At 42.5% G+C, this 25,062-nt stretch overlaps 1 protein-coding gene across 1 annotated transcript in view; it reads right to left on the bottom strand.

Moving 5' to 3' along the window:
* The window catches only part of ATOH8 (atonal bHLH transcription factor 8), a 67,530-nt gene that overhangs the window by 25,345 nt on the left and 17,123 nt on the right, over positions 1 to 25,062 (bottom strand). The window lies entirely within an intron of this gene.

Raw genomic sequence — 25,062 nt, 5'->3', positions numbered from 1 at the left:
GCTGAGGGAACTGGGCTTGTTTAGTCTCCAGAAGAGAAGAGTGTGGGGGGGAGAGGGATTTGATAGCAGCCTTCAACTACCTGAAGGGGGTTCCAAAGAGAATGGACCTCGACTGTTCTCAGTGGTGGCAGATGACAGAACAAGGAGCAATGGTCTCAAGTTGCAGTGGGGGAGGTCGAGGTTGGATATTAGGAAACACTATTTCACTAGAAGGGTGGTGAAGCACTGGAATGGGTTACCTAAGGAGGTGGTGGAATCTCCATCCTTAGAGGTTCTTAAGGCCCGGCTTGACAAAGCCCTGGCTGGGATGATTTAGTTTGTGTTGGTCCTGCTTTGAGCAGGGGATTGGACTAGAATACCCTCTGATGTCTCTTCCAACCCTAATCTTCTATGATTCAATGATTATTGATGGTTGATTCTTAATTTATTTGAGGCGATGGCACCTGTACTGTAGGTGTGTAAATGCACATAATCCGCTGAATTCAGTTCAGATATGAAATGGTACCATCCCTGCGTTTAATATACATATATATGTGCTACATTATCCACAACTAATTATTATCTGCAACCACATCTGAAGTTAAACAGCACACAGCAAGGTAACGTCTCAGTTTAAGACAGGAAGTAACAAATTCTGCACGTAGTTGAAATAGCAGGAGGGATGTATAGTTTAATTCTTAGACTAAAGGAAAAACTTCCACCATTTAACTGTAAATGCACTAAGAGTTACCCATAAAGGTCTGTTTATTTAAGCACCAGTTCTGCATACACTTATGCATGTGCTTTAACTTTATGCATGTTAGAAGTCCCTTTGATTTCAGCAAGATTACTCACAGGCATAAGTGTTTGCAGGATCAAGACCTTAGAGACTGATATGCACTTGATAGATAGCAATGACTCCAGTGGTGTAAATATATTTTCCAGTGCATTACAGTAGCTTTTAGCAGTTTGTTGGTAAAGCGTACTGTCCATGTAGTTTATTGATAAACCTCCTGGCCAAACTGTGCTCTCCCTTTCACTGATCACTGTACATCTGGAGAAACACCACTGAGATCAGTCAGAGTTTATCTGGATTTACACAAGTGTGTCTGAGAGGAGAATTTGGCCCTGAGTACCTGGGCAACTTTGGTCACTCTTAAAGTCACATTAAGATCCTTGGATGATAGCTGCAAAGTATAGTTACTGATAATGAAACAAAAATATAACTAGGAGACGTCTACCTTTTAAACTGCTGCCTGACATAACTGGAGAGACATGCCAAAGACTCCATAGAAGTCCGTTAGGGACTTTGCTATTGTTATTGATTTTTATATGGAAGGTTCCCAGGTACTATGGTGATGGGTGGCAGGATAGAACTTAGAGAGAGATAGAGTGTCTTGAAAAACTCTCAACTCTTGGACAGAGAGCGTAAATTAAAGTCAGTGCTAATATTTACAACTGATTTACAAAGGCCTGAATACACATTCGGGTTAAATGACCCCAACAGGCTTTCGATCTAGAATTAACATTATAAAATGGTTTCTTTTGGGGTTTTTTTGCTTGTTTTTATTTAATATGGTTATTATGGCTTTTTAATCCTTTGAGGTGGACTCATGAGCTTGTGTCACTAGGAGCTAATGCAAAGCAAGGCTTAATGCTAGTGGGGCATCTGTCTCAGGTCCTGCCAGTGTGATAATCACTGAAAGCAACGTTAGCAGAAACATTCCTCAAGTCTAATTCTACCTGGATCACTACCTCTGTCACTCCCCCAGGTCCTGATGCGTGTTTTACTGTCCACTCTCACTCACTGCCTTCCTCTCACCAGTACTGCTATGTAATCAGATGGATTTGGGGCTCTCAAACCACTAGTCTGACGATCAAAGAACAATTTGCCTGTCCCCCTAATAATGGCTATTCTCTGGTAGTGAATGCTCTGGTTGGTCTAGGGGACCCTGTATGTAGCATAATTTTCTATAATTACCTAAATTTACACCGTAATCCCAAGGCTATTATATAGGGTATAGATGTGATTATTTATATAACATATTTGGACCTAAGAACAGCATATATATCATTACACAAATCATTCATGTCACCATGCTGATATTTTTTTATAAAGGGTAAGTACATAAATTACTAATCATTACAATACAGTTATATTACAGCTGCAGTGTAATTAGTGCCCCTGTGACATATAAAAGGAATAAATGAACTCTACGTAAAAGCTACAAAGACCACTGAAGTCAGAAATACAGTACTTTAGAGTGTGTGAAACATTCAAATAATGAAAATCCAGGCAAAATAATATACCCTTACATCATACATAAATAACTGTATACATCATAATAGTCTCATTGTTCTATTTTGCCCCGCTATCTATTTGTTGTATTTACCTGTTGTGTCTCATCTCCCTCTTAAATTGCAAGCAAGTTGGGGCAGGGACTATCTTTTTGTTCTGTGCTTATACAGCACCTAGCATAAAGGGTTTGGCCTGCTACGCGCTACCACAATAGAAATAATAATAATAATAATTAATATACAAACAGCTGTTAGTACAGTCATGTTCTGGCAGCTAATTAGTTCAGTGGGTGACCAAACAAGAAAACAGAGTGGGTTAAATCATGGGTCAGCTCTTCCAGTCTGTCTGGGCTGTGCTTGGCAGAAGATCCACTCTAGATGTGGGGGGAAGGTGGTTTTAAGGCATTTTTATGCTCCCTTGCATCCTGGCGGTGCAGATGCCCGTCTGATACTTGGCAAAGTTAGAGCAGTTTGAGAGAGGCAATGCAGCTGGCATGGGACTTAGGATCTGGCTCTACATGTTGTGAATAAATTACCCAGTGAAAGTAGTAGCCCTTTTATCTGTCTGGGAATTATTTATGAACCAATCCTTATTTCTGCATATGTGCTGATTTGTAAATATTTGCTTCATAATTTATGGAAATAAATGTCAGCCCTTGGGACATTCCAAACCCAGCCACTTAGGCTATTTGTGATGCTTTGCTTGTGCTGGATCACTGACAAACTCATTGATTTCACTGGAGCTAATATGGATTTGTACCAGTGGAAATGAGTGGAGAATTTGGCTCTGAGTCTGTATTCTGTGGCTAGAGACTACCCTAGAGCCATGGAGATACTTGAAAAACACATGAAAATATGGACATGCAATAGAGAAAAATGATGGTTTAAAAACAGAGTCTTCAACAGAGTTGTGCCAGCAAAGACTTTGGCTCAATGACCGGACTACATGTTGATATCTGCATTATTAATGCAAAAGTAGATTAAAAATGGTTTTGAATAGAACAGCTGAAGGACTAGATTTACATTACCTTTCCAATAAGTAATGGAAACGTATGGGGCCAGCTTTTGCTTTATCACATCAGTATAAATCCAGAGTGACTCCAGGGCCTCTGTGGAGTTGCTTCATATTTATACCAGGAGAATCTGATCCCTTAGATTTTTATGTTACAGGAATTGTAACACTGGTTTCCATTTAACCAGGATTTTATCAAGAAGAATTTGCCAGATCCTCAGCTGGCATAAATGAACATGGCTCCATAGACAACAGTGGAGCTACCCCGGTTTATACCTCTGGAGGATCTGGACCTCCAATGGTAAAGGAGGATTTGCAAACTAGAAGAAGAATGAAGGATTGTTCTGATTTTGCTCGAATGTGTACCACTTTTACATGGGTGTAACTTGTGTTAATTTTGACAGAATATATGGGTGCAAAGAGTCAGAGGTGGTAACTCAACCCTGTCTCTGTACAGCATTCGCAGTTTTAAACAAGGTTTGGAGTTCTGAGTACAAAGACCTTGGCTTGCTCATTACCATGGTAAACACACTAGAAAATTCATGCCAAAGGTTAGAATTTTATTGACTGAGACACACAACAGGCAAAGAATAAAAAAGAGACAAAAAGCATTGAAACTGAAATTGAGTGAGTACGCAAAGCAAACTTAATTAAAACCTATCAAAGTCTCTTTTTAGAGCGAGGGAATATTGATTAGAGTCTTTTATTCTGTCAAGCAGTCCTCCTGGGGGGGGAAGAAAGGGTAAGTTCTGCTGTTCAGTTCTCAGATATTACCTCACCCACCTGTCTCTCTCATGTCCTGGGACTGACACAGCTACAACAACCCTGCGTTTAGTTCTCAGTCAGGAATGACAGTCACTTTCCTGCTTTCGACAAAACAGATACAGAAGGGCGAGAAGAGAGAGGACATTAAAAGACAGAGAAATGCGGGTATTGTTGATAGTCTCAGGATACAGGGTGGCTGGTCAGTCACAGATGCTTTGGGCTGGCAGGTTGGCCGAGACACCTGTTTTTCCGGATCTCTTCTTACCTCCCTGGACAGGGACATTATTTAGTTGGTGGGGTCAGGTCCTTCTCCTTCACTAGTTCTTCTCAGGCTGAGCAGGGCTAGTTGGGTTGCTCCATCTCATTGTGCTGGTGCTGTAGCTGATTTCAGAATCAGAGAGAACCGAGAGAGGAAGAAGATGGTGTGGGGAAGGGGGTGGAAAGGGTATGGGAAAGGCAGAGCAGGATCTCACATGTATCAGGCTGGGGTCCTCACTAATGCAGTGTCATAGAATCATAGAATATCGGGGTTGGAAGGGACCTCAGGAGGTCATCTAGTCCAACCCCCTGCTCAAAGCAGGACCAATCCCCAATTTTTGCCCCAGATCCCTAAATGGTCCCCTCAAGGATTGAACTCACAACCCTGGGTTTAACAGGCCAATGCTCAAACCACTGAGCTATCCCTCCCCCTTAATGGTCAGGCATTCCCACTGTCTAGAAGTAGCAGTGGAGACATTCAGGCTCAGGCTGGAGCCCTGGTTCTGAAATCCAGGGAGGGAGAAAGGTATCAGAGCCCAGGCTCCAGCCTGAGCTTGAACAGCTATACGGCTATTTTAGCTCCATAGCGCGAATCCTGTGAGTCTGAGGCCTGATCTACATTACAGGATTAGATAAGCTCCCTTGCGTCAGCCTAGCCGTAGAAGTGTCTTCACTTAAGTTTGGCTCCTGATTTAGGAATATCACCTCCCCGAGCGGCACAGAGTCACGGTTGATGTAATTAGGTCAGTATAGATGCTGCACTGCATCGACTGTTCCTGGCTTTCAGGTGCCATTCCACAATGTCCCACACTGACAATACAATTGATACAACTGCTCCTGGTGACGACGCGCACCGTCGACACAAATTGCCAAACGTGCACACGCACACAAGTGATTTCATAACTACGGTGGCTGTATGCTGGTGTCAGGTCGACATAACTTTGTATTGTGTGTAGACATGACCTAAGTCAGTTGACTGAGTTTGAGATTTGCTGTGGTGGGTCTTTTTTTGCAGTGTAGGCATATCCTCAGATACCATAGTAATGAGGGTCAGGTAAGTACCTAAGATTAGACTTGACTATGTCAGCTCAGCATGAGGCTGAAGGGAATGAAAAAATCCTATGGAAAGGAGAATGTTGAACACTAGTAGGTGGAGAATATGATTCTTAGTCTGTGTGCACTTTATATATAGATTGTTCTCTGCTTACTGTATTTCATTTTTGATTAATGAACATCAGAGGCTCTGAAATGGGAATTGTTGACATGCAGTATGCACACTGCATTTTCAGAGGTCCATCCACCTGTCTTTCAATCTGAAAGAGTTTGTTCTTTTTTCTATAATATTATTTCTCTCTCTTGGAACTAAAAGTGGTGTCATGCACATTGGAAAACATAATCCCAATGATCCATACAAAATGATGGGATCAAAATTAGCTGTTACCACTCAAGAAGGAGATCTTGGCGTCATTGTGGATGGTTCTCTGAAAACATCTGCTCGATGTGCAGAGGCAGTCAAAAAAGCTAACAGAATGTTAGGAATGATTAGGAAAGGGAGAGACAATAAAACAGAAAATATCATGAACTACATAAATACATAGTATGCCCACACCTTGCATACTGTATGCAGTTCTGGTCAGCCCATCTCAAAAAAGATGTATTAGAATTGGAAAACGTACAGAGAAGGGTAACAAAAATGATTAAGGTTATGGAACAGCTTTCATGTAAGGAGAGGTTAAAAAAGACCGGGACTTTTCAGCTTGGAAAAGAGACGACTATGGGGGAACATGATAGATGTCTATAAAACCATGAATGCTGTGGAGAAAGTGAAAATGAAGTGTTATTTACTCCTTCACATAACAAGAACCAGAGGTCACCCAATGAAATTAATAGGGAGCAGGTTTGAAACAAACAAAAGGAAGTACTTCTTAACACAACGCACAGTCAACCTGTGGAACTTGTTGCCAGAGGATGTTGTGAAGGCCAAAAGTATAAAAGAATTAGGTAAGTTCATGGAGGATAGGTCCATCAATGAATATTAGCTAAGATGGTCAGGAAAGCAATCCCATGCTCTGGGTGTCCCTAGCTTCTGATTGCCAGAGGCTGGGAAAGGATGCCAGGAGATGGATCACTCAGTGATTGCATGTGAAGCACATGGCACTGGCCACTGTCGGAAGACAGGGTACTGGGCTAGATGGACCATTGGTCTGACCCAGTATGGCCATTCTTATGTCATGTTTACCATGTGACTATGCAAATAGACACACACAAAGGAATAATGCCTTGATTCTTCTCCTGCATAACCCTATTTACTTCAAGGGAGTACCCCTGATTTACACCCCTGTAAAAGAGAGGAGAATCCAGCACTATGTATCAGTTTTTAAAAGGTATTTAAGCACTTAAAGATACAGATAGGCACCTATAGGGATTTTTGCAAATCCCACCAGGCACCAATCAGCACTTTTAGTCATCTAAATACCTTTAAAAATCTGGCCCCAAGTAACTACCTTTTCCAGAACATGTTTAGATGTACAGGACTTTGTCATCACAGATCCCCCAAATTTGGGGTCACACTAAACCACAAAATCCAAGATCTAGCTTTTGAACACCAAAAATGTGGGGCCATTAGGAATTGGAACTGAGCAAATAATTGATTCTGTTTGGTGTAGGGGCTGAACCAAAAATACTGAAATTTTTTGCTTTCTCTCACCAAAATGAAAAACTGGAAAAAAAAAAATCACTTTGGACTGAAGAAAATCTTTCATTTACTCCAAAATTAATTGTCTGTTTGTTTGTTTTTTGTTTTGTTTTTGGGTGGTTTTCACCTTTTTGTTGTGTGTATTTTAAAACACAAAGATAGCTCAATTTCTAAAGGAAATGTCATTTCAAAACAAAGTCAAAATGTTTTGATTTGAAGTGGTTGAAACAAAATGTTTTGACTTTTTAAAGAAAGTAGATTTTTCAGCTGAAACTATTTGTTGAATTCAACCCAAATTCGAGAATAGTTTTTGGAAAATTTACTATTTACAAAAACTAATAATAATAGTAATAATAATCACCCAATTCCATTAGGAATCTGAGTTTGGAGTTGGCTAACTATGGAGATGGGGATCATTGGCAAAATTCAGATTTGGGTTTGTATTTCTGAAGTCAGAAGGTTTGGCATTTTCATTTGGGTCCATCCTGAGATAATCCATTTCAATTTGTGGGTTGGTATGTGAAAAGGAAACCAAAGCAAGAATAATAGGATTTTTGACCCCAAAAGCCTAATGCTGCATTTCTTGCATACCTAAAACTCCCTGAACGATGGATTAAAATGGAACATTGTGAGACTAGTGTAAGGAGGCCTGATTGGACAGAGACAACTGAGTAGGTGGGACAGACTCCCATCTGAGGTAGGGGAGTCAGGCAACAACAGGGCTAGATTTTTGCCCAGCTCTATATGGGTGCCTGGCTTCACGCCAGTTTTCAGGATCACACAGTCACCCTACTAATGTTATAAGGTTTAGTTAGAATTAGGTGGTTCTTAGAGTTGCTGCTTACATACCTTGGTGCTAAGTGTCTTTTATATACATGAGATTAGATAGATGTGCCTCCCTAGACACATTGAATCTGTTTCGTCTATGGCCAGATGGTCCAGCCCAAAAGCGTACAGAGGACTAAATCCATCCTAATTTACTGATTTTCTCTGGTCTCAGTGGGGTTGCACAGGGTGTATTGCAAGACATTTGCCACTAAATGTCCAGGCCTGTGGCAGCACTAAATTTCTTCTCTATTTGCAGACTTACAAACCCCAAGCATTCAAAAATCATGAGTCAGGATCCCCCAATATGAGATTTAAAAAAATATTCGGGGCTCATTCCATTTGCCATTTAGCTTCATGTTCTTAGGATGTACTGGGGTCATACTTTCAAGCTTTTCTCTGCAACCATTATGTCTAGAAACTCTTTTAAAAAAAATTGAAAGATGAGCTTTTCACCTAATTATGTCCCTTCAGGGGCTGCGGCTTTAAGAAAACCACAGAATATTGCAAGACCCACGATAATCTCACAAGAGTTTGCAAAACTATATTTGCAACCTGGCGTCCCTTTACTGAGGTTGTCCTTTTTCTTCATGAGTCATTTTATAGAAGTGTTGAAAGAGGATTTCTGTATTGTGGAAGGATTCTTACCTTCAGCCTTATTCTTGTATGTGTGCTTTTACATTATTCTTGAGATACATTGTCTACTAGCACTGTATGGAGTTCCACTGAAGTCAGTAGGATCTCCTGAGATGTAAATCATCCCAGAATATGGGCTATATTCTGCTTTCTGCTCTGCTCTGCTCAATGTAAATCTGGACTAACTCCACTGATTATAATTAGCTACACACCAGTATAGCTGAGATCAAAATTCAGCTTTGTATCTATAGCTGCTGCTAGCATCAGCATCTGGTACAAGACTAGGTAACATCTCAATGAGTTGTTTGTGTCAGAACATTTATTTAACATGTAGGTACAGAAGCTCTCATGGAATGCTGCTGTGTATCCTTTGCTATTGAAACATACAACCTCTGTTTGTTTCACATAGTTTAAGCTCCATTTCACACCCCCTGAAAGCTCATAATGAAGAGATGGAGGTGATAGTGTTGTCACATTTCTAAGACCTGCTTTCATTGTTAAATATCTCTGAAATCTTCATGTTTGCTAATGTCATTCAGAGATCATTTAGACCTGAGTGGTACAGAGCCTGACCAGGGCAGATGCTATCATATCCTGTATGATAAAGGGTACCGTGTGAACACTTACAAGGTGTGGTGCTTTAAGTACAGATGATGTGTGCTGTTATTGGCATGGCATACCTTACCTTTTGCATTATAGCCCATAACACCCAGGAGGTCAGAATCTGATCTCGGGTACAATATACTGGTGTAAATTTGCAAAAATTCCATTGCCTTTAGTTGAGTTACTGTGCTCTGGATTTACAATGCTGTAACTGAGATCAGAATCTGGCTCCATGAGCCTATAGTGGCTAGACTTAGTAGTCCTGGTGAGCACCACTCTGTGCTGTAGTAAATTCATTTTCAAACTAGAAACCCTTTCGCCTGGATCAGCTCATCATTACTTATTGAACATGTTGCCTCTTTTCATTATGGTCGGTCATGGTCAATTACAGTTGAGCTCTGGCAAATTGTTCATGTGTAAATTAAAAGGACAACAGTGTCGAGGAACAAGTTCAGCTTCAGGGCGCACAAGTAAGCAACCAGGAAACATGCAGCTTCAGGACTATGTTCTGTTCTTTACTTTAAACCCTGCAAATCTCAAGATTTTGTGTAACTGAACCCAAAAATTGAAAATAAAGTCAAGGTTGTGGGAGAGTTCTCTTTTGAAATTCAAATACGCAATGTTTGTATTCCCATTTTTCCTTACCTTCAACTCACGTATTTATTTGGGCTGTTGCAAGGAAAAGTCCACTTGCCAATGGAATTTCCCTTCGGATATGCTCTGCAAGAGTGCATGGGGGTGTTAGGCACGTATGTCATCTCTTAGATCAGCTCACTGAGATAGTGTTAAAAATGTGTAAAAAAAAAAAATGGACTGTTTATATTAAGGCTTTGTCTTCACTGGCACAAAGGTGTCTTTTTTTTTAGAGAGATAACAAACACTGGGTAGTTATCTCGCATAAAGCACTGGGACCCTTTACCGAGAGGTAGCTAGTCAAGATCAGCACTATACTCCTGCCTATGGGTGACCTTGCCTAATTTACCTCGCAGAAAAAACTCCAGTGCCTTGTCTCCATTATGTTTTTACAGTGGCATAAGTCACACTTGTGTTAGTTATCCCATGGTAAAAACTCACATTCATTCTCAGTGAAGACATGGCTTAGGGCTATCTATATTGCCATATTGCTAACTTTGCTGGCAATGGTGTTGTAAAGCGGTGGTGTTGGGCAATAACTATTGTAGTTCCCTAGTTTTAGGTAAATTTATCCCATTGAGAGTCCAGAGTAGAGCTGAGTGAACATCTACAAAATATTTTATGGACATTTGAAGACCTGAAATTGCTTTTGTTCTGGCAGTATTCCTTTAGTATTGGCTTTTGGCGAACATTTCTCTGCAGGACTGTATGGCAGGAGCAGCCAATTTAATGTGAGTTGTAGAGAATATTAGAAGAAAGTGAGTTTTGGAATTTGTAAGTCTGAATCCTGATTCTGTGTTCCCCCACGATACCATGTGACCTAGATATCCAACCAGAATGCAGAAGTATAGCTCAGCTTTCGACTCCTGCATACTTGCAGCAAATTGCTCATGCATTCGTTCCTGAAAAAGAACTATTAGCAAGTAATGAATAATGAGTAATTAATAATTATTAATTAACACACCTTACAAAATGGTGAACTGCTTCTGGACAATTTGTGATCAGAAAAGGAAACTAAATTTCTTTAAAAAGTGCCCACCCTGAATCTTTCACACAGCTCTACTCCAGAGCAAACAGAGAACTAGCTGTGCTTCCCCAACGACATCTAAAACAGCCTGGGCTGACTGAGTAAGTCTTATTTCCCACCAGTGGTTCCAAGCCGAATTCTGTGCATTTACCCAAGGAGAGAGCAGGTTTATTGCTAACTGAAGCGGAGTTTGTGACTAGGCCCGAGAGTAAAACTTCCATCAGGACCCGTAGGTACCCACGTTCGCTCATGTGGTGGTGTTCCCTCCTCCCTGCCCCTCAATCCTTCAGTTCCTTCCTGGTTTTCCTATCAGCTCCGTTAATTCACCTCTACTGTACCAAATCCATCAGTTCATACCTCCCCCCACATCTTCCTGGTACCTCTCAGCAGTGGGTTTTCAATGCTGCAGCAGTTCTCTCCAGTATCCCTATAGTGATTGCTGATAACACCCCACTGGAGATTTCTGGTTGGTTGCTCTGCTTCTGGTAGCATTGCTCAAGTATGCTGGGACTCCGAAGCACTGTGCAGGCTCTGGGAGATATATTTACACCCTTGAATGGGAAGTATCATACAAAAGCCTCAGTCATTTCACCAGGGAATTCTTCCATGCCCGCACTGGAAACCTGCATTCCAGTGAACAAACCCTCTACCCAGTGCTCAGTCACAAAGGGTTAGATGCTCTTCAGGGCGGATACCATGCAGCCACTCAGCCTTCATATACCACCTCCTCAGGGAGCAGTGGGGCCACAAAAGCCCAGAGAGACCTCTTTAAGTTGGTGAGCTCATACAGAAAAATAAACGGACGGCAACTCATGAGTTCAGGATTTTGTATTGATATCAGGTCAACAGTTTAGTAGCACAGAGTCTGATCTCCCCTCTGCACACACACATAATTCCTGCTGAGGCTGCTAAGAGTTACATGTTCATATAACGAAGAGAAGAGACCCCCTACCCCACCCAACTCCAGACATACACACACAGGGCCAGGCTGAGATCTGTTACACTGGAGTAAATCAAACATAAGTAAACCTGATTTACACTAGTGTAACAGATCTGAATCTGTCCCCTGAGGTATAACCTTTACCCTTAAGTGAAAACAAAATATGTTAATCTCCTTTCTTTACAAACCCATATTCTTTTACTCTGACACTGAATTCTGTCCTCCATCACTAGCAGATGTCTTGCATATGAACTGCATTACCTATAAAGTTTGCTTACTCCAAGCAAATGGTTCTTAATTTTTTTACTTCAATTTGAAGCGAAAAATACAGTATAGGATTCAAATGCCTTTGCATTACATGGGTTTTTAACTACTTAAAAAAAACAGCCAAAAATGACTTCACAAAACCGAAACAAAACTACTGAATTGTTTTGCTACACACCATGCTGCCTATCTGAACTGTCTTATTGATTTTTTTTTTTATTGCTTTATGTGGCACTTTTTATTTATATATTTATATTTAAAAAGCATAGATCTGGTTTCAGCTCTCACTTTGTGTCAGTATTTCTACCCTATGCACATGTTTCCCAGCAGGAAGAAAACCAGGTAATTGCCAAAGAAATAGAACAATGAAATCGCTGAGAGAAAGAGAGATCAACTCTGGAGCAAGTGTTGGTGTGTCCTGGCTTTTTCCGGCTGTGAATGCTGGTTCCGGGGCTGCAAGTAGATAGATATGAACAGGAGAAAAAAAAAAAAGAGGAAACTTTTACAGAAGGATTCAGAAATTCAGATTTGTCACTGATTAAACTGGCCCACTCAACATTACCTAAACGGAATTTCTGAGTTTTCTTTGACTCAATGATTTAACGTTTAAGGCAAAACTAGACGCAGTGTAGAAGCTCCATCAAGTCTTTGGCACAACAGCTACAACAACAACAACAAAATGACTGTACAACATGAGCCGAGAGGGTAACATTTCCCAGTTAAGCAAAGGGAAAAGTGCTAAATAAATTGCACATACTAAAAGGTGGCTGGCTTTAAAAAAAAAAAAAAAAAAAGGCATCTCCATTTTTTTTTCCCCCAGAGATTGAGAAAGTCCCACTGCCAACTGTCGTCTTGAAAAGGGGTCTTTGCAAAAAGCTGCAGTTTTCATCTGGATCATGCATCCTTTGCCAAGAATGGATGGAACTCTGGCTGGAAAGTCTTCTGAATCATCCCTCCTGGTTTTTACTCCTGGAAAGAAATGATACATCACAGCAGTAAACATATTGGTGAGTGGGGAATTCTTTCAATGACACCAGGTGCTTGTTCTTTAAAGGCCCAATACTATGTCTATAAAAGTCCATGGCAGTGTTCCTCCCATTTACTTCAGTGGGGTGGGCTCAGGGTTAATTGCTCTGAGAAGGAAAGGTTAGGTGAGCTCAGCAGAACCTGAATGATATGGTGTCCCAAGGATGGAGGCACAGAACATTAAGGGCCAGATTCTGCTACCACTATTCCTGATGAGTAGCATCTTACTGGGCAGGGCGTCCCCTTGAAATCTGTGGGGCAGATGGTGAATCCCAAGGTCACACTATCAAGCGTGGAGCCCCCGGCTCTCGCTGACTTCAAAGCTTCATTGTGAGTACGGAGTTTGCAGGACATTTCACAGAGTGACATACTACTCAGAGAGAGCCAGGGTGGCAGAATCATGCTTGGATCAGATCCTTGTTGAGCTGGTTCAAGTTTTTCACAAGACTTTTTTTTTTAATGAAAAATGACCTTTAAAAAAAAAACTTTTCCATGAAAAGTTTCTTTTTTTTAAGCTTTGATTTTTCACCAAAAAGAGTAAAACTATTTTTTACATATTTTGTTTTTCCCTTCTTTTCCCCTGCCTTTCTAGTGGCAAAATGGGAAAAGGGGGGAAATGAGGAAAAAGGGAAGCGAAAAGAGGAGCCCCCTCCTCCCAGGAAACTGAAAAATGTTGGGGAAAATGGGTTTAGATTTTTTTGCAAAATATACTTCTTTTTTCACGCAGGTCTCTTGATTCCCCCCCACTCGTCAATGCTTCTACCCCCCCATCTCCTTCCCTTCTTCCCTCCAACCTTTCTTTCCTCCTATAAATCTCATTCTCTTCTCCTCCACAAATCCTCTCCATCTCTTCTTTCTCCTTCCTGACCACTGTACTTAGAGCGGCAAGCCCCAAAGTCCCATGGTAAAATGCAGGGATGTCTTGCCAATTGTATTTCTCACTTTCACATGCACAAACTAGGGGTTCCCCTTGGCCATGTGCCAGATGGGTCCCCAAAAGCAAATTTATACTGAAAATGAGAATTTATTTGCAAGTCATCAAATTGTAGACGCTCAGATACCACAGTGATGGGCGAGGCCTAAGAACTTGGCTAGAACAGAACAGAATGGAGTAGGACAGGCATCTTGAAGAGTGAGTGTGTGTGTGTTTTTAGGGAGGGACTGTGGCAAAGGATAAAGGTGCTGAATCCAGCTACAGCTGCTAAAAGCTGAAGTGATTGTAAATACAAAACTCATATTTGAAAAGCCTTGTGAATTTTCAAAGACCTCTCGGGATCTGTTTTAAGTTTCAGAAGTTGACCACGGATTTATAAATGGAAGGGAAACTAAATGGGACAACTTGGATTTGTGCGACAGAGTGACTTGAGTTACTGCATTCACCTTTGTGGTCGGCGTGCTTTCCGGCCTTCAGAAGTCAAATGTCCCCCTTACGTTCGTTTGAGCATAAATCTGTTAATCACATGAGTGACAGACCTAGTTTGGGAATTTGCACTCCGCTGTGGGATGTTACTGCAATGCTTCATTACTGCATCACAATACACAGAACTCAGAGCTGTGGTTTCAAACATAGAGAAGTCGCTCACAAACCCAATGCAGAATACCCACTAAGCGTTTCCAAACAAATTTTAGTACAACTGAGACCTTTTGTTACTCCCAGTGATTCAGGCTCCTAAATTCCATTTTCAAAAGCATCTTTGGCACTTAAAGGCCAGATTCACAATGGTAATGGGTGCCTAACTGCCTCTTTAGGTGCCTATGTCTAGCATTTAGGCACCACGGACGTTCTCAAAACCACCACTTAGCTGCCACCTACCTCTGTAGACACCTAAGTTTCTTCTGATGGGCATGTGCAAAGCCACCTAAGATCTGATGATGACAAGCAGCTCAGCCAAAGCACAAGTAGGATTCTCTTACTGTGTGTCCCCCTGCATATCTCACCAGCAGAGCCTGATCCTGAAGGAGATCTCGGAGCATGCTGACAGTTGATGTGTCACACTGAATATCCAATAGCCTAGTAGTTAGGGCACTTGCTTGGGCTGTGGGAAACCCATGTTTGAATCCCCACTCTGCCAGATATGGAGCAGGGACTTAAGTTTGATTCTCCCACACCCTATGTGAATGCCCTAATCACTGGGTGTATAGTCAATCTCTCACTGAGATGCCTTTGAAAATTCCACTAGCTGCCCATCTTCAGATTTACAAATTCATTCTGGCCCTAAGTCAGTTTTAAAAACGGGACTTTGGATCCCAAGTCACTGAAGCACTTTTGAAAATTTTACCTTGAGAGTTAGTGATGAGAAATAAAAAAACCCATAAGAACAGCTGCGGTGGGTCAGACCAATGCTCCATCTAACCCAGAATCTGGTCTTCTGACAGTGGCCAGTTCCAGATGCTTCAAAGGCAATTATTGAGTGATCCAGCCCCTGATGTCCAATCCCAGCTTCTGGCAGTCAGAGGTTTAGGGACACCCAGAGCATGGAGTCTGGATCCAGGCTTTTAATATAGCCCATTATAGAGCTACCGGCCAATTGCAAAAATTAGATTGTCTGGGTTCAGATTGTGAAAACTCTCATATTCCAGAGTTCTGGTCAGTTGCATCTCTATTCAAAATGTTTAACAAAGCCATCACATAAATGCAATTAAATTATTCCCAATACGCATTTGTTTGTTTTCTACACTGAAAAAAGAAACAGATGCCTCCCTAAAGTTCTTTAGGGCAATGAAAACACAAAGAAATAGGAGAAATTACTCAGTCAAAACATTCTTTTAACAGATTAAATGGTAACATCGAGAGCTCAGAGTGAAAATGTTTTTGGTGCCACTCAAAATGTTTTTTAGTTCTTGATGAGAATGAAAATGTAAGGATTTGACTAGGGAGAGGCAGGATCTCTTATTTTAGCAATGATGAGCTCAGTTTTTCAAACCTGGGTCTCCAGTTTGGGATTTGAGCACTCACCTCAACATGGAGATGCTTACATTGGTTCTTATGGCACCTAAATGCTGATTTGAGTAACACAATGTAGAACAAGTGCCCCGAATTAGTTTTGGAAATCTGAAAGCTGTGATCTGAGCTTTTGAATAAATTAGTATTTGCTGGCAGAAGGACAGGCAGACCATTGTATTTACCTTAAACTATTTGGTAGGAAAATTACCTCTTATTCTGTGTTTGTTAAAAATCAAGACATTTTATGACACATGTAAATAAATATTATTATTAATAATTACCACAACAACATTTGGTTGTTTAAAGACTGCTTCATTCCTTATGGAATCAAAACATAAAACAGGAAAGGGGGCGAGGAAACCCTGGAGAAATGAACTGCCTCAGTAATGGACAGTAGAAAAATAGATTATCTTTGAGTCCCATGCTGTAACCTGTAAACAGCAATCTTAGTAAGACAGACCTTTGCCATTGCAGAAATAAATTATCTAGAAATAATCTTTGGAGAAAACAAAAGGGAACAAAGTAGGGAACCTTGCTGCCTGGACATTAGAGGCATTTAGCTTGGAAACAAGCCTGCGGGACTGGCAGCCTCAGATCCTAGTCCAAAACCTGGTGAAGTCAATGGAAAGACTCCTTGTGGTTTCAGAGGGCTTTGGATTGCTCAATTTTGTGAATTAGTAAACAAATTGGGATCATAACAGGTTCTGCGTTAATTTGTTTTGACCCACTGTCCTTTATAGATTACTACGTAATGCACCATCAATAGATGTTGTGCAATGCTGCTTTAGTAATAGGAGATCTCGTTGCAAATCTTTACTATGAAATCTTCTGCTGAGAGGCATGGAAGGCCAGCGATATTTATGTGCAAATGAATGGATTAGCCAAGTGCAGATAAATTACGTTGTGTATTCAAAAGGAAGGCATCCTATGTGATTTGACGTTGTAGGATCTTTGTTGGTTACACTGGCATTCCACTGATTCAGTGTAGCTACTCCTCATTTGCACTGGTCTAAGTCAGAATAGAATCAGCCTCATTTGTTTCCCAGCCCCCCTCTCGTCTCACAGTAGTCAGAAAATTCTAAGGCTGATTTAATTAATAATAATAAAAAAACTCACATGGAAGTCCCCTAATTCTTGAACTTGACAATTTGACTAATGACCTTACCCAATGGGCATCATTGGGAAGCATTTCAAATGAAGTGGTTTCAATAGACCAAGACGCCTGCGGAATCTGGTCGGTTTGTGTTCATTAACTTCCACATAAATGAGGGCCAAATCCTAGACCCAGTGCACAGTCTCTGTACAAAGGATGTGTGTGGAGGAGATACGTGTAGAGGTCATGGGAGAATCCTCCACACCAGGCTGTGGAACCTACAGCTACAGGAGACCATGCAGCTGCTGTATTCTCTCTTAAGCAGGGATATTGGGGTTCTTTGCTAGATCTACATAGATCACCACCCTTGCTCTTGTCTATCCTCCACTGGTCATCGGGTCAGCCTGAGGAACTGTGCTTATTGACACTTGGGGTATGTATGCGGGCTCTCCACATCCTGTCTTTTATGCAGTGGAAAGACTCCAGTGCTAGCCTTCTGCTCAACATCATTGCATCTTGAGTTGTTGATGGAGCAGAAGGGATGTGATCTTGAAACCCCACTGGGCCAGTGCAAATGTGAGGAGTGCAGCAATGGAATCCATAGAGGTATGCTGGAGCCCTGAGAATCCACTGCCGGTGAAGGGTAGAAGGGCTGGTGAACCCACTTAGACTGCCAGTAGACTCCACCCCCTTACTGCCCCTCTTCCACAGACAGCAAGATCAATGGTGGCAACTGGGCTCACTCACAGCATCCAGGTGGTAGACCAGCTCCAGACAGAAGAACTGCTGGAGCATCTTAAGATAATGCTGGCTTGCAGCAATAGCAGGGGTTATGCTGCATCCTCTTGGAGTGCCTGCTCTTTAGCGTTCTCCCCTTTGGCACCTACACTGCTCCAAATGGTAGGTTTATCAAAAATGCATGATTGCCATGCAAGGGCTGGTGGTGGCTAGTTACTGGGGGGTGCACATCATTGTGTGTAGCTGCCTGGTCTCTCTACCTAATTCAGATGGCCGTTTTGTTCCTGGCTGTGCTGCACAACAGATGAGGGTGTAACACTTTAGACAGTGGAGCCTGGGCTGTCCTGAGGTGTCTTGGGATGGCTGAAAGTTTTGAATTGTGTGGGATTGGGATCATAGAATCATAGAATATCAGGGTTGGAAGGGACCCCTGAAGGTCATCTAGTCCAACCCCCTGCTCGAAGCAGGACCAATTCCCAGTTAAATCATCCCAGCCAGGGCTTTGTCAAGCCTGACCTTAAAAACCTCTAAGGAAGGAGATTCTACCACCTCCCTAGGCAACGCATTCCAGTGTTTCACCACCCTCTTAGTGAAAAAGTTTTTCCTAATATCCAATCTAAACCTCCCCCACTGCAACTTGAGGCCATTACTCCTCGTTCTGTCATCTGCTACCATTGAGAACAGTCTAGAGCCATCCTCTTTGGAACCCCCTTTCAGGTAGTTGAAAGCAGCTATCAAATCCCCCCTCATTCTTCTCTTCTGCAGGCTAAACAATCCCAGCTCCCTCAGCCTCTCTTCATAAGTCATGTGTTCCAGACCCCTAATCATTTTTGTTGCCCTTTGCTGGACTCTCTCCAATTTATCCACATCCTTCTTGTATTGTGGGGCCCAAAACTGGACACAGTACTCCAGATGAGGCCTCACCAATGTCGAATAGAGGGGAACGATCACGTCCCTCGATCTGCTCGCTATGCCCCTACTTATACATCCCAAAATGCCATTGGCCTTCTTGGCAACAAGGGCACACTGCTGACTCATAGCCAGCTTCTCGTCCACTGTCACCCCTAGGTCCTTTTCCGCAGAACTGCTGCCTAGCCATTCGGTCCCTAGTCTGTAGCGGTGCATTGGATTCTTCCATCCTAAGTGCAGGACCCTGCACTTATCCTTATTGAACCTCATCAGATTTCTTTTGGCCCAATCCTCCAATTTGTCTAGGTCCTTCTGTATCCTATCCCTCCCCTCCAGCGTATCTACCACTCCTCCCAGTTTAGTATCATCCGCAAATTTGCTGAGAGTGCAATCCACACCATCCTCCAGATCATTTATGAAGATATTGAACAAAACCGGCCCCAGGACCGACCCCTGGGGCACTCCACTTGATACCGGCTGCCAACTAGACATGGAGCCATTAATCACTACCCGTTGAGCCCGACAATCTAGCCAGCTTTCTACCCACCTTATAGTGCATTCATCCAGCCCATACTTCCTTAACTTGCTGACAAGAATACTGTGGGAGACCGTGTCAAAAGCTTTGCTAAAGTCAAGAAACAATACATCCACTGCTTTCCCTTCATCCACAGAACCAGTAATCTCACGATAAAAGGCGATTAGATTAGTCAGGCATGACCTTCCCTTGGTGAATCCATGCTGGCTGTTCCTGATCACTTTCCTCTCATGCAAGTGCATCAGGATTGATTCTTTGAGGACCTGCTCCATGATTTTTCCAGGGACTGAGGTGAGGCTGACTGGCCTGTAGTTCCCAGGATCCTCCTTCTTCCCTTTTTTAAAGATTGGCACTACATTAGCCTTTTTCCAGTCATCCGGGACTTCCCCGGTTCGCCACGAGTTTTCAAAGATAATGGCCAATGGCTCTGCAATCACAGCCGCCAATTCCTTCAGCACTCTCGGATGCAACGCGTCCGGCCCCATGGACTTGTGCACGTCCAGCTTTTCTAAATAGTCCCTAACCACCTCTATCTCCACAGAGGGCTGGCCATCTCTTCCCCATTTTGTGATGCCCAGCGCAGCAGTCTGGGAGCTGACCTTGTTAGTGAAAACAGAGGCAAAAAAAGCATTGAGTACATTAGCTTTTTCCACATCCTCTGTCACTAGGTTGCCTCCCTCATTCAGTAAGGGGCCCACACTTTCCTTGGCTTTCTTCTTGTTGCCAACATACCTGAAAAAACCCTTTGGTGAGGAGAGCCAGCTCAGGGTTTCTGTAGACGGCTAGGAGAAGTTCCCCATGCCAAAGTGGACAATTCCTCTTCTTGTCATGCTAAGCTGCTAACCTCAGGGAAGCAGAGTGGCTATTTTTAAAAAGCAACCTCTGCTTTACTCAAACAAGAGAAAATGGGAGCCTGAACCTTACTTACCAGAAACCCCAAGGCATCATGAACCGCCACTGAAGAAATGGAGTTCAGATGATCAAGACTTCACTACACCTGGTATTTAGCAATGTGACCGCTGATACGTGTTACAATCATCAATACCCTGAGTTTACTGTCAGAACAGCAATCATCTTCAGAAATCTATACAATTCGTGTGATAGATCTTCAAGGGCTTTACACTGGGGCTGTGTCTCCGTAATAGTCCTAATGCATCACATCACAGTATCTGAGAACAATTCATCTCTAAGCAAAATGTTTCAGCGCCATACAACCGGTGCCTTGCGCTAGCTATTCCTTTTATGCTAGAAAATCACCACTCGTTTGTCCCAGGAGTGGGGGTAGGGAGGCTGCAGAAAATGCTGCCTAGAAATTGGAACAGAATTAAATGTTGCATAAATTAGTGCTGGATTCTGCAAAGGAAAAATTAAGTGGCATTAGAGCACGGCAAGAAAATCACTAGATCTGTATATATCTGTACATTGTGATTTTCTTGCTGTATATAATTTCAACATGATGATAGTATAATATAGCTACATTTTATTTTTAAGTCCGCATATACATAGATACAATTGTAATTATATATATATATATATTTAGTTTCTAATTTTTAACTGTGTGTGTACACACATACATAGGGAATTAAAAATAAGAAGCTAAATTCCGGCAGAAAACTTTTTTTATTGAGCTCCAACTGTTCTGCTGTTGTTCATAACCCAGTTTCCTTTCTCACAAAGAGACCTTTCGCATGGTTTTTCCTTCTGCCTCTATAACAGCTGCTCTCAGTGTTGTATCCTGAGTGATGATGAGGTTCTGAAAGTGTTTTTTTGGAACAGATGGCCAGGAGAGAGCTGGGGAATGTGCCAGCAGAAAGCTGGGGAATGTGCCAAATCCTGCAGTGACTGAGTGCTTTGGGTTCCAGCTCGCGTGCCTTTCCCCTGCCCTCTGCCCTAAGTGGCGCCAGCAGGACTTCCCAACTAGCACTCTGAACATCTGGAGTCTGCGACTGCCAGGAGAGAGAGGCGGGGGGAAGGCGGGGGGGGGGGGGGAACCCTCCCTGCTCCAGCTTAGCTTCCATGTACTCAACAACGTTACTGACTAACAGAACAACTAATCAAAAACAAAGAAGAGGGGGAGGGAAAGAAAAAAGAACCTTGCAAGCTAAACAGCTGCAGCTGCACAGAAAAGCAAACTTACCCACTGCATTGGGTTAGCAGCTAACAGTCTATTCAGAAAGGTAACGAAACAAGCATCGTTCCAAAAGTTTGAGCGTGTGGTGGCGGTGGAGCTTGGATGCGAGGGGTAGCCCACCCAGCATCGTGTGGTGAATTAGCTGAGTGGGATACTTAGTGAGGTGCCATGGAGAGGCTGGCCTAGGGGAATGCCACAGCCGCTGTGTGTGCCGTGGAGCCGTGCTCAAGGGTAGGGATGAAAGAGGGTTGGGAGTGAAGCCTGTAGAGAAGGCAGCAGTATGGCTGGTGTATCCACAACTTCGGAGATCCACTGGTCAAATCCTCTTGCAGACGCAGCAGCCATCGCACAGATCATGAGCTGTAACAGCAGCTGGGTTAGTGCTCTGTGGCCTGAGATGAGGATATGGCCCCCATGAAGTCCCTTGTGCAAAGCCATTTACTCAGACTTTATGTCCCAGGCATGGCCTGTTTGTAGGGATGAGTGGGGGAGGAGGGAAAAGAACAATAAAAAGGATCATTTGTGTTAGTGGCAGAAGAAGGATCCATAATCCAACGTGTGTGGTTGTGACTGTGTAATGAATGAAGCTTGTTTGTATTGTGTGCCACTCTTCTACACAGCAATAGTGTGTGGTTAGCACTCTATCAGGGCCTGATCCAAAGCCCACTGCAATCAGGGGAATCTTTCCATTGACTTCAGTGGGCTTTGGATTGTGTTCTGTAGGTGTGTGTGGAATGCAACATAAAATAGAAAAATATAATACGTATTCTCATTTCTGACCCACCCTTTGCTTTTACTTCCACAACACTCACGATAATGCCAACAGAGAGCTCTTCCTGTGAATAGAGGACAGGATATTCCCTATCCCACTGTGTCTATTTCAAAGGAGCTTATTACCCCATCTCTGTAAGATATGGAGTGGGACTCTATGTGCCGAATTCTGCCCATGAATGAGCATCCAGGTCTTCCATTCAGTGGGATTCATGCATGTGTTTTCAAGAGCAGGAGGTGGCTCAAATGATTTATATAACAGATTGAAAGGCAATTTTAAAAAATGAAGACGTTCATGAGAATCCTCTGTCCCGCTTTGCTCCCCATAGCCCATGGCCATTTATTTCACAAAGAGGCATTTGAAGTCCTTCATTTTACCCTTGGTTCCTTTTAAATAGGATCGCCAAACACCCTTACTTAAGTCTCAGCTACAAGAGCAGCATAAATTGTCAGATCACCTTGTGTTTTAGCCTTGTTAAGAGGAGCATTGTCTAGCATAAAAGGTTTCAAAGGATAGATCCAACTCTTCTAATTAAGATAATGGAGTGGAAAGAAAAAAATCCATTGTTTTTCCTATTGCAACAGCAAAGTCTGAACAACAGTCTAATATCCAGAATAGCAGCTAATTCAACATCTAAAACAAAGCAAAAGGCTACACATCATCAGCAAATTAAACATCTGGAGCCGCTGCCTATCAAAACAAACCCAAATCAGCTATTTTTTGTGTGAAAAGCTCATGGTGCCATAGCACATTCTGTAAACTGCTTGAGAATTGAAAGTGAGAGTGACATGAGAGAAGGAGACAAGCCCCAATAAAATAAAGAAGACAGCAGATAAAGGTACAGGGGGATGGAGTGAATTGAAGGAGATTGCTTGGGGACTTGACTGTCTTTACTTGGCTCGTTATAACTTTAAAGAGCAAGGAACAAACAACCCAAAGTCGATAATTCAGCAGAACCACCCAGAGAACAGCAACTTTTGAAAACTGATTAAAAACACACAGAGATCTTGGAAAATGTGCCGACTTCAAAATTAATGAGAGAGCAGTGGTTTTGGTCCAAGACACTGTATCCTCATCCAACAGTCTAAGGAAGACCCCCCCAGAAGAGAGATCTTTTTAGACCACCTGAAGTCCAGAGCTCAGTTCTTTTATGAACAAATATCCCAGCCTTTTAATTTAATAATGATTTCAGTGTTTTCATATCTGATATTTACACAGCTATGGATTATGGGCCTAGAGGGAAGGCAGAGGAAATTAAGCGGATTCTGATTTTAGGTATAAAGAAGTGGGTTTTTCCTACATTTAAATAGTTTCACCTCACCCCATTTTTAAATGCTAAAGATCACAGTCTTGTAATGTAAAGGTCCCAATCCAGAGCCCTTTGATGTCAAAAGGAGTATTCCCATTGCCTTCAAAAGGCGTCAGATTGGGCCCTGAAAGTGACAAAACTGTCCTTGGGTGTACTTTCATTGGTGCCAGGTGGAGCTTCCAAACTCTGTTAACCGATAGAAGCGCTGGTTTGCTCTCAGCGCTCTGACTGGTTGTTGGAATTATTGATTTGTTAGTGTGTCCAATCAGTGCCTCTTAGTTTTGGCCTTAGCCTTGACTGAACACCTCTTTGCCAGCATATTAGGAAATACTGACCAGGATAACGTGACACTTGTTGATTCGGCTGGAAGAGTTTGCTTTGCTGGATAGAGACTACGGGCCTAGCTCTGGCCTTGGGTAAACCTGAGGATGTTTACTGAAATGTTCCCCTGCCCAGCTGGGACCCTAAACAAAAACATTGTGTTTGTGAGACTGAGAAATAGAAACTGATCAGTCTGGTATCATTGGTATCATTGTGTAGGAGACAAAGCCACCCCCCCGCCCCGCCTCTACTTCTGAGCAGGCATGTGGGAAGACCTGGGCTTGCGTTTCTTTGGGAATGTGAGGGTTAGAAAGATTTTGTTTTGTGGCATGATTATTATTGTTGCTGACTAGTGGTTGTATGTGAGGGGGGAATGTGCTGCTGTCCGGTGAGAGTTTCTGCAAATGGGAAAGATCTTCTTTTATGTTCGAGTGAAACCAAGAGAATAAACAGCATAAATGGCAGGATTTAGATGTTTAATTGTTTATTAAAGAGCAGTCCAAACCTAAACCGCAGCTCTGAACACTCGTGAATCTGGAGTGGTTTGAAATCTGGAACTGAGATTTATATCTTTAACCCTTCTTTTAGTTTCCATAATCTCGGAAAATGGTTCTCAAGCTATTGGAGATCCATCCTCCAAAAAACTGGTCTGCCATCCACCATCTCCTGCTCCTCTGCAGCTTGGTGGGGTGCTGAGTTTGGGGCGAATGGGGCACTGGTTCTGGGCTGTGCCTCTCTTCTCTTGCCCCACCACCCCACCAGCCATCAGCACTATTTGAAAAGGCTGTGAAGTTGACTCTAGTGGGCCTGTCCTCTGCCACAGACTCAATGCTATGCAGGAGAAGAGGGAGGAAGGGATGGGAATGCTGCCCTGTGTGGCTGAAGAGGACGGCACAGGGGCAGGATGACAACAAGAAGCACAGAGAGGAAGAGAATTGGTCTCTTTCTGCCCCTGCAATGGTTTCTTCTCACCATGGAATTACGCCATTTTTTTTCTTAACCTGTGGGATAAGACCATCCAGGTGATCCCTTGCAACCTACCCCACTGGTTAGGAAACAATGACGTAAAGTGTTAGCAAGATATGTACGGAATATCTAAGTTGACTCCGTCCTCTGGACCTTTCAGCGTGTCTCAGTCTGATATCTGTCGATATTTTAAATAGTAGCCATCTTGGCGCACGGGATTTGTCTTTTTGTGTATGTCTTGTATGGGACAGAGTACAAAGGTGTGCTAAGTCATAAATATTAATCGTGTCAGCTAAAGGAAGGGGCCAGGAGAGTGCAATTCTGTTTTATTTATAAATTGGGTTTATGAAAAAAGTATTTGTTGGGGAAAAAATGAGGAAACC

Source organism: Eretmochelys imbricata, chromosome 4 (genome assembly GCF_965152235.1).
Source record: "Eretmochelys imbricata isolate rEreImb1 chromosome 4, rEreImb1.hap1, whole genome shotgun sequence".
Taxonomy (NCBI): domain Eukaryota; kingdom Metazoa; phylum Chordata; order Testudines; family Cheloniidae; genus Eretmochelys; species Eretmochelys imbricata.
The sequence above is the reverse complement of the archived record's forward strand: the minus strand, read 5'-3'. Positions and strand labels throughout refer to the sequence as shown.